The sequence below is a fragment of the Sinocyclocheilus anshuiensis genome, unplaced genomic scaffold, assembly GCF_001515605.1.
Source record: "Sinocyclocheilus anshuiensis isolate Anshui unplaced genomic scaffold, SAMN03320099.WGS_v1.1 scaffold2003, whole genome shotgun sequence".
NCBI classification, from domain to species: Eukaryota; Metazoa; Chordata; class Actinopteri; order Cypriniformes; family Cyprinidae; genus Sinocyclocheilus; species Sinocyclocheilus anshuiensis.
Window position 1 is genome coordinate 1 of NW_015549676.1, and position 14476 is coordinate 14476.

The window sequence follows — 14476 nt, forward strand, 5'->3', positions numbered from 1 at the left end:
GATGTGGTAACGCTACAGGACCAAATTGAAACCGTTTTGCTGAAACTAAATTTCAACAGTTTGTGAAGATGCTGGGGATTGAACCCAGGACCTCACACATGCGAAACATGCGCTCTAACACTGAGCTACATCCCCAATTGAAAGGTGCTTGTTCTACCACTGAGGTACAACAAGTTTTTTCTGATATTGTAGATTTTCAAATGCTTTTAAATCCAGATGTGGTAATGCTACAGGACCAAATTGAAACCATTTTGCTGATATTAAATTTCAACAGCCTGTGGAGATGCTGGGAATTGAACCCAGGACCTCATATATGCAAAGCATGCACTCTACCACTGAGCGACATGCCCAGGTGGAAGGACCTTTTCTACCACTGATGTACAACAAGTTTTTTTACTACTGTAGGTTTACCAATGCTGTTAAATCCATATTTGGTAACACTACAGGACCAAATTGAAACCGTTTTGCTGAAATTAAATTTCAACAGCCTGTGGAGATGCTGGGAATTGAACCCAAGACCTCATACATACAAAGCATGCGCTTTATCACTGAGCTACATCCCCAGGTGGGAGAACCTTTTCTACCACTGATGTACAACAAGTTTTTTTACTACTGTAGGTGTACCAATGCTATTAATTCCAGATGTGGAAACTCAACAGGACCAAATTGAATCCGTTTTGCTGAAATTATAATTTTACAGTTTGTGGATTGAACCCAAGACCTCAGACATGCAAAGCATGCACTCTACCACTGAGCTACGTCTCCTGTTGGAAGGACCTTTTCTACCACTGAGGTACAACAAGTTTTTTCTACTACTGTAGGTGTACCAACACTATTAATTCCAGATCTGGTAACGCTACAGGACCAAATTGAATCTGTTTTGCTGAAATTAAATTTGACCAATCTGAGGAGATGCTGTGTATTGAACCCAGGACCTCATACATGCAAAGCATGCGCTCTACCACTACCTACATGCCCAATTGGAAGGACCTTTTCTACCACTGACGTACAACAAGTTCTTTCTGCTACTGTAGGTTTACAAATGCTATTCATTCCAGATGTGGTAACGCTACAGGACCAAATTGAAACCGTTTTGCTGAAATTAAATTTTAAGTATGTGGAGATGCTGGGGATTTAACCCCGGACCTCATACATGCGAAGCATGCGCTCTGCCACTGAGCTACATCCCCAGTTGGAAGGATCTTTTCTATCACTGACGTACAACAAGTTTTTTCTGATATTGTAGGTTTACCAACACTGTTAATTCCAGATGTGGAAACTCAATAGGACAAAATTCCCCAGTTGAAAGGCATATTTTCTACTACTGAGGTATAACACGTTTTTTCTGCTTCTGTAGGTTTACAAATGCTATTAATTCCAGATGTGGAAACTCAATAGGACAAAATTCCCCAGTTGAAAGGCATATTTTCTACTACTGAGGTATAACACGTTTTTTCTGCTTCTGTAGGTTTACAAATGCTATTAATTCCAGATGTGGAAACTCAATAGGACAAAATTCCCCAGTTGAAAGGCATATTTTCTACTACTGAGGTATAACACGTTTTTTCTGCTTCTGTAGGTTTACAAATGCTATTAATTCCAGATGTGGTAACGCTACAGGACCACATTGCAACCGTTTTGCTGAAATTAAATTTTAAAAGTCTGTGGAGATGCTGGGTATTGAACCCAGGAACTCATACATGCGAAGCTTGCGCTCTACCACTGAGCTACATCCCCAATTGAAAGGCTCATTTTCTACCACTGAGGTACAACAAGTTTTTTCTACTACTGTAGGTGTAACAATGCTATTAATTCCAGATGTTGAAACTCAACAGGACCAAATTGAATCCGTTTTGCTGAAATTAAATTTTAACAGTCTGTGGAAATGCTGGGGATTGAATCCAGGACCTCAAAGATGCAAAGTATGCGCTCTACCACTGAGCTACATCCCCAGTTGGAAAGATCTTTTCTACCACTGAGGTACAACAAGTTTTTTTCTGATATTTTAAGTTTAGAAATGCCATTAATTCCAGATGTGGTAACGCCACAGGACCACATTAAAACAGTTTTGCTGAAATTGAATTTGAACAGTGTCTGGCGATGCTAAGGATTGATCCAGGAGCCTCATACATGCAAAGCATGCACTCCACCACTGAGCTACATGCCCAGTTGGAAAGACCTTTTCTATCACTGAGGTACAACAACTTTTTTCTGATACTGTAGGTTTACAAACACTATTAATTCCAGATGTTGAAACTCAATAGGACCAAATTGAATCCGTTTTGCTGAAATTACATTTGACCAGTCTGTGGAGATGCTGGGTACTGAATCCAGGACCTCATAGATGCAAGCATGCGCTTTACAACTGAGCTATATATCCCCAGTTGCAAGGCACATTTTCTACCACTGAGGTACAACAAGTTTTTTCTGCTTCTGTAGGTTTACAAACGCTATTAATTCCAGATGTGGTAACACTACAGGACCAAATTGAAACCGATTTTCTGAAATTAAAATTTAAAAGCCTGTGGACATGCTGGGGATTGAACCCAGGACCTCATACATGCTAAGCATGCGCTCTACCACTGAGCTACATCCCCAGTTGAAAGGCACATTTTCTACCACTGAGGTACAACAACTTTCTTCTACTACTGTAGGTGTAACAATGCTATTAATTCCAGATGTTGAAACTCAGCAGGACCAAATTGAATCCGTATTGCTGAAATAAAAGTTTAACAGTCTGTGGAGATGCTGGGGATTGAATCCAGGACCTCAAAGATGCAAAGCATGCGCTCTACGAATCAGCTACATCCCCAGTTGGAAGGATCTTTTCTACCACTGAGGTACAACAAGTTTTTTTCTGATATTTTAGGTTTAGAAATACTATTAATTCCAGACGTGGTAACGCTACAGGACCACATTAAAACAGTTTTACTAAAATTACATTTGACCAGTCTGCGGAGATGCTGGGTACTGAATCCAAGACCTCATAGTTGCAAAGCATGCGCTCTACCACTGAGCTACATCCCCAGTTGCCAGGCACATTTTCTACCACTTGAGGTACAGCAAGTTTTTTCTACTACTGTAGGTTTAGAAATGCTTTTAATTTCAGATGTGGTAATGCTACAGGACCAAATAGAAAACGATTTGCTGAAATTAAAATTTAACAGTCTGTGGAGATGCTGGGGATTGAACCCAGGACCTCATACATGCAAAGTATGCACTCTACCACTGAGCTACATCCCTAGACGGAAGGACCTTTTCTGCCACTGATGATCAAGAAGTTTTTTCTACTACTGTAGGTGTACCAATGCTTTTAATTCCAGATGTGGAAACGCTACAGGACCACATTAAAACAGTTTTGCTGAAATTAAATTTGAACAGTGTCTGGAGATGCTAAGGATTGATCCCAGAACCTCATACATGCAAAGCATGCACTCTCCCACTGAGCTACATGCCCAGTTGGAATGACCGTTTCTACCACTGAGATACAACAAGTTTTTTCTGATACTGTAGGTTTACCAACACTGTTAATTCCAGATATGGAAACTCAACAGGACCAAATTGAATCCGTTTTGCTGAAATTAAATTTTACCAGTCTGAGGAGATGTTGGGTATTGAACCCAGGACCTCATACATGCAAAGCATGCGCTCCACCACTGAGCTACATAGCCAGATGGAAGGACCTTTTCTACCACTGATGAACAACAAGTTTTTCTACCACTGTAGTTGTAACAAGGCTTTTAATTCCAGATGTGGAAGCTCAACAGGACCAAATTGAATCCGTTTTGCTGAAATTAAAATTTTACAGGCTGCGGAGATGTTGGGGATTGAACCCAGGACCTCATACGTGCAAAGCATGTGTTCTACCACTGAGCTACATCCCCAGTTGGAAGGATCTTTTCTACCACTGAGGTACAACAAGTTCTTTCAGCTTCTGTAGGTTTTCAAATGCTATTAAATCCAGATGTGCCAACGGAAGAATCTTTTCTACCACTAAGGTACAACAAGTTTTTTTCTGATATTGTAGGTTTAGAAATGCTATTAATTCCAGATGTGGTAACGCTACAGGACGACATTGAAACCGTTTTGCTGAAATTAATTTTTAAAAGTCTGTGGAGATGCTGGGGGATTGAACCCAGGACCTCATACATGCAAAGCATGGGCTGTACCACTAGCTACATCCCAGTTGGAAGGACCTTTTCTACCACTGACGTACAACAAGTTCTTTCTGCTACTGTAGGTTTACAAATGCTATTCATTCCAGATGTGGTAACGCTACAGGACCAAATTGAAACTGTTTTGCTGAAATTAAATTTTAAGTCTGTGGAGATGCTGGGGATTTAACCCAGGACCTCATACACGCAAAGCATGCGCTCTACCACTGAGCTACATCCCCAGTTGGAAGGATCTTTTCTACCACTGACGTACAACAAGATCTTTCTGCTACTGTAGGTTTACCAATGCTATTAATTCCAAATATGGTAACTCTACAAGACCAAATTAAATCTGTTTTGCTGAAATTAAAAGTTTAAAGTCTGTGGAGATGTTGGGGATTGAACCCAGGACCTCATACATGCAAAGCATGCGCTGTTCCACTGAGCTACATCCCCAGTTGGAAAGATGCTTTCTACCACTGAGGTACAACAAGTTCTTTTTGCTTCTGTAGGTTTTCAAATGCTATTAAATCCAGATGTGGAAACTCAACAGGACCAAATTGAATCCGTTTTGCTGAAATTAAATTTGAACAGTGTCTGGAGATATTAAGGATTGATCCCAGAACCTCATACATGCAAAGCACGCACTCTACCACTGAGCTACATGCCCAGTTGGAAGAACCTTTTCTACCACTGAGGTACAAGAAGTTTTTTTCTGATACTATAGGTTCACAAACACTATTAATTCCTTTTGTGGAAACTCAATAGGACTAAATTGAATCCGTTTTGCTGAAATTACATTTGACCAGTCTGTGTAGATGCTGGGTATTGAATCCAGGACCTCATAGATGAAAAGCATGCGCTCTACCACTGATCTACATCCCCAGTTGAAAGGCACATTTTCTACCACTGAGGTACAACAAGTTTTTTTCTGATATTGTAGGTTTAGACATGCTATTAATTCCAGATGTGGTAACGCTACAGGACCAAATTGAAACCGATTTGCTGAAATTAAAATCTAACAGTCTGTGGAGATGCTGGGGTTTGAACCCAGGACCACATACATGCAACGCATGCGCTCTACCACTGAGCTACATGCCCAGTTGGAATGACTGTTTCTACCACTGACATACATCAAGTTTTTTCTGATACTGTAGATTTACCAACACTGTTAATTCCAGATGTGGAAACTCAATAGGACAAAATTCCCCAGTTGAAAGGCATATTTTCTACCACTAAGGTACAACACGTATTTTCTGCTTCTGTAGGTTTACAAATGCTATTAATTCCAGATGTGGAAACTCAATAGGACAAAATTCCCCAGTTGAAAGGCATATTTTCTACCACTAAGGTACAACACGTATTTTCTGCTTCTGTAGGTTTACAAATGCTATTAATTCCAGATGTGGAAACTCAATAGGACAAAATTCCCCAGTTGAAAGGCATATTTTCTACCACTAAGGTACAACACGTATTTTCTGCTTCTGTAGGTTTACAAATGCTATTAATTCCAGATGTGGAAACTCAATAGGACAAAATTCCCCAGTTGAAAGGCATATTTTCTACCACTAAGGTACAACACGTATTTTCTGCTTCTGTAGGTTTACAAATGCTATTAATTCCAGATGTGGTAACGCTACAGGACCACATAGAAAAGTTTTGCTGAAATTAATTCTTACAAGTCTGTGGAGATACTGGGAATTGAACCCAGGACCTCATACAGGGGAAGGATGCGCGCTACCACTGAGCTACATCCCAAATTGAAAGAGCGTTTGTACTGAGGTACAACAAGTTTTTTCTGCTACTGTAGCTTTACAAATGCTATTAATTCTAGATTTGGTAACACTACAGGACCAAATTGAAACCGTTTTGCTGAAATTAAATTTTAAAAGTCTGTGGAGATGCTGGGGATTGAACCCAGGACCTCATACACGCGAAGCATGCGCTCTACCACTGAGCGACATCCCCAGTTTAAAGGCACATTTTCTACCACTTGAGGTACAGCAAGTTTTTTCTACTACTGTAGGTTTAGAAATGCTTTTAATTTCAGATGTGGTAATGCTACAGGACCAAATTGAAACCGATTTGCTGAAATTAAAATTTAACAGTCTGTGGAGATGCTGGGGATTGGACCCAGGACGTCATACATGCAAAGCATGCACTCTACCACTGAGCTACATGCCCCGTTGGAATGACCGTTTCTACCACTGAGATACAACAAGTTTTTTCTGATACTGTAGGTTTACCAACACCGTTAATTCCAGATATGGAAACTCAACAGGACCAAATTGAATCCGTTTTGCTGAAATTAAATTTTACCAGTCTGAGGAGATGCTGGGTATTGAACCCAGGACCTCATACATGCAAAGCATGCGCTCTACCACTAGCTACATCCCCAGTTGGAAGGACCTTTTCTACCACTGACGTACAACAAGTTCTTTCTGCTACTGTAGGTTTACAAATGCTATTCATTCCAGATGTGGTAACGCTACAGGACGAAATTGAAACCGTTTTGCTGAAATTAAATTTTAAGTCTGTGGAGATGCTGGGTATTGAATCCAGGACTTCATAGATGCAAAGCATGCGCTCTACCACTGATCTACATCCCCAGCTAAAAGGCACATTTTCTACCATTGAGGTACAACATGTTTTTTTCTGATATTGTAGGTTTAGAAATGCTATTAATTCCAGATGTGGTAACTCTACAGGACCAATTTGTAACCGATTTGCTGAAATTAAAGTTTAACAGTCTGTGGAGATGCTGGGGATTGAATCCAGGACCTCACAAATGCAAAGCATGCGCTCTACCACTGAGCTACATCCCCAGTTTGAAGGATCTTTACTACCACTGAGGTACAACTAGTTTTTTTCTGATATTGTAGGTTTAGAAATGCTGTTAATTCCAGATATGGTAACGCTACAGGACCAAATTGAAACCGATTTGCTGAAATTAAAATGTAACAGTCTGTGGAGATGCTGGGGATTGAACCCAGGACCTCATACATGCAAAAAATGCACTCTACCACTGAGCTACATGCCCAGCTGGAAGGACCGTTTCTATCTCTGAGGTACAACAATTTTGTTCTGATACTGTAGGTTTACAAACACTATTAATTCCAGATGTGGAAACTCAATAGGACCAAATTGAATCCGTTTTGCAGATATTAAATTTGACCAGTCTGTGGAGATGCTGGGTGTTGAATACAGGACCTCATAGATGCAAAACATGCGCTCTACCACTGAGCTACTTCCCCAGTTGAAAGGCACATTTTCTACCACTGAGGTACAAGTTTTTTTTCTGATATTGTAGGTTTAAAAATGCTATTAATTCCAGATGTGGTAACGCTACAGGACCACATTAAAACAGTTTTGCTGAAATTAAATTTGAACAGTGTCTGGAGATGCTAAGGATTGATCCCAAAACCTCATACATGCAAACCATGAGCTACATGCCCAGTTGGAATGACTGTTTCTACCACTGAGATACAACAAGTTTTTTCTGATACTGTAGGTTTGCCAACACTGTTAATTCCAGATGTGGAAACTCAAGAGGACAAAATTCCCCAATTGAAAGGCATATTTTCTACCACTGAGGTACAACAAGTTTTTTTCTGATATTGTAGGTTTAGAAATGCTATTAATTCCAGATGTGGTAACGCTACAGGACAAAATTGAAACAGATTTGCTGAAATTAAAATGTAACAGTCTGTGGAGATGCTGGGGGATTGAACCCAGGACCTCATACATGCAAAACATGCGCTCTACCACTGAGCTACACAGCCAGATGGAAGGACCTTTTCTACCACTGATGAACAACAAGTTTTTCTACTACTGTAGTTGTACCAAGGCTTTTAATTCCAGATGTGGAAACTCAACAGGACCAAATTGAATCCGTTTTGCTGAAATTAAAATTTTACAGGCTGCGGAGATGCTGGGGATTGAACCCAGGACCTCATACGTACAAAGCATGCGCTTTACCACTGAGCTACATCCCCAATTGCAATGCACATTTTCTACCACTGAGGTACAACCAGTTTTTTCTGCTTCTGTAGGTTTACAAATGCTATTAATTCCAGATGTGGTAACGCTACAGGATCAAATTGAAACCGTTTTGCTGAAATTAATTTTTAAAAGTCTGTGGAGATGCTGGGGATTGAACCCAGGACCTCATACATGCTAAGCATGCGCTCTACCAACTGAGCTACATCCCCAGATGAAATAGTTTTACTATGCTCAATAGGAACAAATTGAATACATTTTGCTGAAATTAAATTTTAACAGTCTGTGGAGATGCTGGGGATTGAACCCAGGACCTCATAGATGCAAAACATGCGCTCTACCACTAGCTACATCCCCATTTGGGATGACCTTTTCTACCACTGACCTACAACAGGTTCTTTCTGCTACTGTAGGTTTACAAATGCTATTAATTCCAGATGTGGTAATGCTACAGGACCAAATTGAAACTGTTTTGCTGAAATTAAATTTTAACAGTCTGTGGAGATGCTGGGGATTGAACCCAGGACCTCATACATGCAAAGCATGCGCTCTACCACTCGCTACATCCCCAGGTGGAAGGACCTTTTCTACCACTAACGTACAACAAGTTCTTTCTGCTACTATAGGTTTACAAATGCTATTAATTCCAGATGTGGTAACGCTATAGGACCAAATTGAAACAGTTTTGCTGAAATTAAATTTTAACAGTCTGTGGAGATGCTGGGGATTTAACCCAGGACCTCATACATGCGAAGCATGCGCTCTAACACTGAGCTATATCCCCAGTTGGAAGGATCTTTTCTACCACTGACGTACAACAAGTTCTTTCTGCTACTGTAGGTTTACCAATGCTATTAATTCCAGATGTGGAAACTCAGAAGGACCAAATTGAATCTGTTTTACTGAAATTAAAATTTTACAGTCTGTGGATTGAACCCAAGACCTCACACATGCAAAGTAGGCGCTCTTCCACTGAGCTACATCCCCAGTTAGAAAGACGTTTTCTACCACTGAGGTACAACAAGTTTTTTCTACTACTGTAGGTGTACCAATGCTATTAATTCCAGATGTGGTAACGCTACAAGACTAAATTGAAACCGTTTTGCTGAAATTAAATTTTAACAGTCTGTGGAGATGCTGGGGATTGAACCCAGGACTTCCTCATAAATGCGAAGCATGCGCTCTACCACTGAGCTACATCTCCAGTTGGAATGACTTTTTCTACCACTGACTTACAACAAGTTTTTTCTGATATTGTAGGTTTAACAACGCTATTAATTCCAGATGTGGTAACTCTACAGCACTAAATTGAAACCGTTTTGTTTAAATTAAATGTTAACAGTGTAGAGCTGTTGGGGATTGAACCCAGGATCTCCCTCATGCAAAGCATGTGCTCTACAACTGAGCTACTTCCCCCGTTGGAAGGAAACTTTTCCACCACTGAGGTAAAACAAGTTTTTTCTGATACTGTAGGTTTACAAACGCTATTAATTTCAGATGTGGTAATGCTACAGGACCAAATTGAAATCGCTTTTTCTAAAATTTAATTTTAACAGTGTGCACAGATGCTGGGGATTGAACCCAGGCCATCATCCATGTGAAGCATGCGCTCTACCAATGAGCTACATGCCCATTTGGTAGGAGCATTTTTACCACTAAGGTACAACAAGTTTTTTCAGATACTGTAGGTTTACCAACACCATTAATTCCAGATGTGGAAACTCAATAGGACAAAATTGAATCCGTTTTGCTGAAATTAAATTTGACCAGTCTGTGGAGATGCTGGGTATTGAATCCAGCACCTCGTAGATGCAAAGCATGCGCTCTACCACTGAGTTATATCCCCAGTTGAAAGGCATATTTTCTACCACTGAGGTACAAGTTTTTTCTGCTTTTGTAGGTTTACAAATGCTATTAATTCCAGATGTGGTAACCAGGGTTTGAAATTAACTTTTTCACTCACCAGCCAATTTGGCTACTAAATTTTTAAGTTACCGGCCATTCATAATTTCTACTAGTCAAAAAAAATTAACAAATAAATTATGAAAAAAAGGCCGGAGGTAAGCCAACAGCTTGAGGCTGTCCACACTGGATGCGACAAAGTGACCATTGCAAATCATTTGTACTTTGTCAAACAGTAGGCCTACGTCATAAATAGAATGAGGCATCAGTTTACTGTCGGGGATTTGTCGTGCTGTGCTGTGCCACATCCAGTGTAGGCCGCATCACCGATTATAATGGGTTCTATAGTATTTTGTCGCATCTGGTGTAGATTCCACCGTAGATAGACGGTGCGAGTCCTCAGGCATTTTTTTACTTTTCTTTATTGCTTCAATGCAAAGGAAACCAGTGCGCCCGTGACGCCATTATTTGTTGCGTAGTGATGGGTACAGGGCTGGACTGGGGTTAAAATTCGTCCCTGGACAAATCCAGCCTACCCGGCCCTCAAGGTCCCCTGTGAATGTTTCGCTGTGTTATAGGGCCTTCAATTGGAGTAAGTAAAGAAATAGATAAATGAGGACAAAAACAAATAATGATATATTTCTGAATTCACAGCAAATGCAACAAACTAATAGCCTACTGCATTTTTGTCACATAGAAATGCACTTGACAGTATAAGCATTGATTTTGTGCTAGAACATAGGAAATTTACTGCTAATAAATGCTGTCATCCTTTCCTCACCCTCATGTCTTTCCAAACCTGTATGACTTACTTTCTTCTGTAAAACACAAAAGATATTTTGTAGAATGTTACCAAACCATTTTGGTTACCCTTGATTTCTACTGTATGGACAAACATTTCTTAAAATATCTTCTTTTATGTTCCACAGAAGAAAGAAATTCATACAGGTTTGGAATGACATGATGCTGAGTAGCCTAAATGATGACAGTTTTAATTTTTGGGTGAACTATCCCTTTAAGAACTTTATAATATTTGTAAATGGAAAACACCTCATTTATAAGTGTCTCTAAATTACAGAGACACTGATTTTTATCTTTAATCAGGCTCTTACTGAATTAACATTTTACTTAAATTAAAATTAATTAGAATGAAACATTTAAAGAGAAATAAGCTATTAAAGTTTGTTTACACTGCAGTTTGTTTACATGCATTTTACCTTGTCATAGCTGTTTTCAGGAAGAACCGTTAATGTTGTCATATCACACAACTGTATAACACAATTCTGTTTCATTCCTGAATGGATCGAGCGATTTGTGCTGTTTATCTCTTATAAATCGTGGCGGAAGCGCAGCGCTGTGCGGGAGACTGATCCCGCTCTGCTTTAACACGTGGCTGGCGGATGCACCGGGTAGCACCGCTTCACACTTTTGGAGTACTTGCTTTTTGCAGTTTCGCGTGGGCTGTAATTTAAAAACAGCGCCTAATATAAGGTCTCCCTCGCTTCGGCGATCGGCCCACCGGGAATGTCCCGGTGCTCCCGATGGCCAACATTAAAGGTTCTGCTACATCGCTGGGTATGTTCAAGTAAGCTAGATATGCCCAGATGCTGCGCAATTAGGCTTATTTAATATATCATGATGAGTCTCGAGTTCAGTATTTACACTAAATCTGTGCAGATTTGGCTTACATGAACTTCCTCAAGAAATTAATTAGTAAACATAATTTACGAAAAGTAACCCGCCAAATTGGCTAGTGATTTGACAGCGTTACCCGCCACAGCTGATTTTTACCCGCATTTGGCGGGTTGGCCGGTGTTAATTTCAAACCCTGGTGGTAACACTACAGGACCACATTGAAACCGTTTTGCTGAAATTAATTTTTAAAAGTCTATGGAGACGCTGGGAATTGAACACATGACCTCGTACATGCAAAGCATGCGCACTACCACTGAGCTACATCCCAAATTGAAAAAACGTTACTACCGAGGTACAAGTTTTTTTCTGCTTCTGTAGGTGTACCAACGCTATTAATTCCAGATGTGGAAACTCAACAGGACAAAATTGAATTCGTTTTGCTGAAATTAAATTTGACCAGTCTGTGGAGATGCTGGGTATTGAATCCAGGACCTCATAGATTCAAAGCATGCGCTCCACCACTGAGCTACATCCCCAGGTGGAAAAACCTTTTCTACCACTGATGAACAACAAGTTTTTTCTACTACTGTAGGTGTACCAATGCTATTAATTCCAGATGTGGAAACTCAACAGGACCAAATTTAATCCGTTTTACTGAAATTAAAATGTTACAGTCTGTGGATTGAACCCAAGACCTCAAACATGCAAAGCATGCGCTTTACCACCGAGCTACATCTCCTGCTGGAAGGACCTTTTCTACCACTGAGGTACAACAAGTTTGTTCTACTACTGTAGGTGTACCAATGTTATTAATTCCAGATGTGGTAACGCTACAGGACCAAATTGAAACCGTTTTGCTGAAATTAAATTTAAGCAAGTCTGTGGAGATGCTGGGGATTGAATCCAGTACCTCATACATGCAAAGCATGCGCTATACCACTGAGCTACATCCCCAGTTGGAAAGATGTTTTCTACCACTGAGGTACAACACGTTTTTTTCTGATATTGTAGGTTTAGAAATGCTATTAATTCCAGATATGGTAATGCTACAGGACCACATTAAAACAGTTTTGCTGAAATTAAATTTGAACAGTGTCTGGAGATGCTAAGGATTGATCCCAGATCCTCTTACATGCAAAGCATGCACTCTACCACTGAGCTACATCTCCTGTTTGAAGGACTTTTTCTACCACTGACGTACAACAAGTTTTTTCTGATACTTTAGGTTTACCAATGCTATTAATTCCAGATGTGGTAACTCTACAGCACTAAATTGAAACCGTTTTGCTTAAATTAAATGTTAACAGTGTAGAGCTGCTGGGGATTGAACCCAGGACCTCATTCATGCAAAGCATGTGCTCTACCACTGAGCTACTTCCCCTGTTGGAAGGCAACTTTTCTACCACTGAGGTAAAACAAGTTTTTTTCTGATACTGTAGGTTTACAAATGCTATTAATTCCAGATGTGGTAATGCTACAGGACCAAATTGAAATCGCTTTTTCTAAAATTTAATTCTAACAGTATGCAAAGATGCTGGGGATTGAACCCAGGCCATCAGCCATGCGAAGCATGCACTCTACCACTGAGCTACATCCCCAGTCAGAAAAACTTTTTCTACCACTGAGGTAAAACAAGTTTTTTTCTGCCACTGTAGGTTAACAAACGCTTTTAATTCCAGATGTGGTAACTCGCAGGACCAAATTGAAACCTTTTTTTTCTGAAATCAAATTTTAACAGTGTGTGGAGATGTTGGGGATTGAACCCAGGATCTACCACTGAGCTACATCCCCAGTTGGAAGGCACTGTTTCTAGCAAGGCAAGGCAAGTTTATTTATATAGTACATTTCATACACAATGGTAATTCAAAGTGCTTTACATAAAAAAAGTTAAATAATCATAAAAAAATAATCACAACAATGAAACAAGGAAAAACTTTTAAAATGATTTAAATATTGATTTAAAATAAATTTAAAACAGTTACAAATAGTAAATGATTATGCATAAAATAACAGTGCAATCAGTTCGGATGTAGCACAGTGCTCAATCAATAAATGCACAGCTAAACTGATGAGTTTTGAGTCTAGATTTAAATGTAGCTAATGTTTTAGCACATCTGATCTCTTCTGGAAGCTGGTTCCAACTGCGGGCAGCATAATAGCTAAAAGTGGACTCCCCTTGTTTTGTGTCAACCCTTGGTATTTCTAACTGACTTGATCCTAATTATCTGAGTGGTCTGTAATAAGGACTGGTGTGATATGTTCAGATTTTCTGGTTCTAGTCAGAATTCTGGCAGCAGCGTCCTGTATGAGCTGCAGCTGTCTAATGGTCTTATTGGGAAGGCCGGTGAGGAGACAATTACAATAGTCCACCCTGCTGGTGATAAAGGCATGAACAAGTTTCTCCCAAGTCTTGACTGAAAACAAAACATCTAATTCTTGCAATGTTTTTGAGATGATAGTATGCTGATTTAGTTACTGCTTTGACATGACTACTGAAACTAAGGTTTGACTCCAGAATCACACCAAGATTCTTGACTAGATTTTTAGTTGTTTGACTCCTAGAGTCAAGGTATGCATTCACCTTGAGAACTTCATCTTTGTTTCCAAATGCAATGACTTTGGATTTCTCCTTGTTTAACTGAAGAAAGTTTTGGCACATCCAAATGTTAATTTCATCAATGCATTGACAGAGGGAGTCAATGGGGCTGTAGTCATTTGCTGATAAAGCTAGGTAAATCTGGGTATCATCAGCATAGCTGTGATAGGCAATTTGGTTCTTTTTTATT

At 39.8% G+C, this 14476-nt stretch overlaps 24 non-coding genes across 24 annotated transcripts; all 24 read right to left on the bottom strand.

Annotated features, from left to right (window-relative positions):
- Nucleotides 1-63: 63 nt before the first annotated feature.
- trnaa-cgc (transfer RNA alanine (anticodon CGC)) lies at nt 64-135 on the bottom strand. The gene has a single exon. It is a non-coding gene; the product is annotated as a tRNA-Ala (tRNA).
- Nucleotides 136-278: 143 nt separating this feature from the next.
- On the bottom strand, nt 279-350 carry trnaa-ugc (transfer RNA alanine (anticodon UGC)). The gene has a single exon. It is a non-coding gene; the product is annotated as a tRNA-Ala (tRNA).
- Nucleotides 351-491: 141 nt separating this feature from the next.
- On the bottom strand, nt 492-563 carry trnat-ugu (transfer RNA threonine (anticodon UGU)). Its single transcript has one exon. It is a non-coding gene; the product is annotated as a tRNA-Thr (tRNA).
- A 555-nt stretch (nt 564-1118) lies between these two features.
- trnaa-cgc (transfer RNA alanine (anticodon CGC)) lies at nt 1119-1190 on the bottom strand. Its single transcript has one exon. It is a non-coding gene; the product is annotated as a tRNA-Ala (tRNA).
- A 475-nt stretch (nt 1191-1665) lies between these two features.
- On the bottom strand, nt 1666-1737 carry trnaa-cgc (transfer RNA alanine (anticodon CGC)). The gene has a single exon. It is a non-coding gene; the product is annotated as a tRNA-Ala (tRNA).
- A 788-nt stretch (nt 1738-2525) lies between these two features.
- On the bottom strand, nt 2526-2597 carry trnaa-agc (transfer RNA alanine (anticodon AGC)). Its single transcript has one exon. It is a non-coding gene; the product is annotated as a tRNA-Ala (tRNA).
- Nucleotides 2598-3171: 574 nt separating this feature from the next.
- trnaa-ugc (transfer RNA alanine (anticodon UGC)) lies at nt 3172-3243 on the bottom strand. Its single transcript has one exon. It is a non-coding gene; the product is annotated as a tRNA-Ala (tRNA).
- Nucleotides 3244-3812: 569 nt separating this feature from the next.
- Nucleotides 3813-3884, bottom strand: trnaa-ugc (transfer RNA alanine (anticodon UGC)). The gene has a single exon. It is a non-coding gene; the product is annotated as a tRNA-Ala (tRNA).
- Nucleotides 3885-4324: 440 nt separating this feature from the next.
- Nucleotides 4325-4396, bottom strand: trnaa-ugc (transfer RNA alanine (anticodon UGC)). Its single transcript has one exon. It is a non-coding gene; the product is annotated as a tRNA-Ala (tRNA).
- Nucleotides 4397-4538: 142 nt separating this feature from the next.
- trnaa-ugc (transfer RNA alanine (anticodon UGC)) lies at nt 4539-4610 on the bottom strand. Its single transcript has one exon. It is a non-coding gene; the product is annotated as a tRNA-Ala (tRNA).
- A 573-nt stretch (nt 4611-5183) lies between these two features.
- trnaa-ugc (transfer RNA alanine (anticodon UGC)) lies at nt 5184-5255 on the bottom strand. The gene has a single exon. It is a non-coding gene; the product is annotated as a tRNA-Ala (tRNA).
- Nucleotides 5256-6050: 795 nt separating this feature from the next.
- trnaa-cgc (transfer RNA alanine (anticodon CGC)) lies at nt 6051-6122 on the bottom strand. The gene has a single exon. It is a non-coding gene; the product is annotated as a tRNA-Ala (tRNA).
- A 144-nt stretch (nt 6123-6266) lies between these two features.
- On the bottom strand, nt 6267-6338 carry trnaa-ugc (transfer RNA alanine (anticodon UGC)). Its single transcript has one exon. It is a non-coding gene; the product is annotated as a tRNA-Ala (tRNA).
- Nucleotides 6339-6480: 142 nt separating this feature from the next.
- Nucleotides 6481-6551, bottom strand: trnaa-ugc (transfer RNA alanine (anticodon UGC)). Its single transcript has one exon. It is a non-coding gene; the product is annotated as a tRNA-Ala (tRNA).
- A 356-nt stretch (nt 6552-6907) lies between these two features.
- trnaa-ugc (transfer RNA alanine (anticodon UGC)) lies at nt 6908-6979 on the bottom strand. Its single transcript has one exon. It is a non-coding gene; the product is annotated as a tRNA-Ala (tRNA).
- A 143-nt stretch (nt 6980-7122) lies between these two features.
- trnaa-ugc (transfer RNA alanine (anticodon UGC)) lies at nt 7123-7194 on the bottom strand. The gene has a single exon. It is a non-coding gene; the product is annotated as a tRNA-Ala (tRNA).
- An 883-nt stretch (nt 7195-8077) lies between these two features.
- trnat-ugu (transfer RNA threonine (anticodon UGU)) lies at nt 8078-8149 on the bottom strand. Its single transcript has one exon. It is a non-coding gene; the product is annotated as a tRNA-Thr (tRNA).
- A 143-nt stretch (nt 8150-8292) lies between these two features.
- On the bottom strand, nt 8293-8365 carry trnaa-agc (transfer RNA alanine (anticodon AGC)). The gene has a single exon. It is a non-coding gene; the product is annotated as a tRNA-Ala (tRNA).
- Nucleotides 8366-8439: 74 nt separating this feature from the next.
- trnaa-ugc (transfer RNA alanine (anticodon UGC)) lies at nt 8440-8510 on the bottom strand. The gene has a single exon. It is a non-coding gene; the product is annotated as a tRNA-Ala (tRNA).
- A 142-nt stretch (nt 8511-8652) lies between these two features.
- On the bottom strand, nt 8653-8723 carry trnaa-ugc (transfer RNA alanine (anticodon UGC)). Its single transcript has one exon. It is a non-coding gene; the product is annotated as a tRNA-Ala (tRNA).
- Nucleotides 8724-8865: 142 nt separating this feature from the next.
- trnaa-cgc (transfer RNA alanine (anticodon CGC)) lies at nt 8866-8937 on the bottom strand. Its single transcript has one exon. It is a non-coding gene; the product is annotated as a tRNA-Ala (tRNA).
- A 345-nt stretch (nt 8938-9282) lies between these two features.
- On the bottom strand, nt 9283-9357 carry trnaa-cgc (transfer RNA alanine (anticodon CGC)). The gene has a single exon. It is a non-coding gene; the product is annotated as a tRNA-Ala (tRNA).
- Nucleotides 9358-12572: 3215 nt separating this feature from the next.
- trnaa-ugc (transfer RNA alanine (anticodon UGC)) lies at nt 12573-12644 on the bottom strand. Its single transcript has one exon. It is a non-coding gene; the product is annotated as a tRNA-Ala (tRNA).
- Nucleotides 12645-12999: 355 nt separating this feature from the next.
- On the bottom strand, nt 13000-13071 carry trnaa-ugc (transfer RNA alanine (anticodon UGC)). Its single transcript has one exon. It is a non-coding gene; the product is annotated as a tRNA-Ala (tRNA).
- Between the last annotated feature and the right edge of the window lie 1405 nt (nt 13072-14476).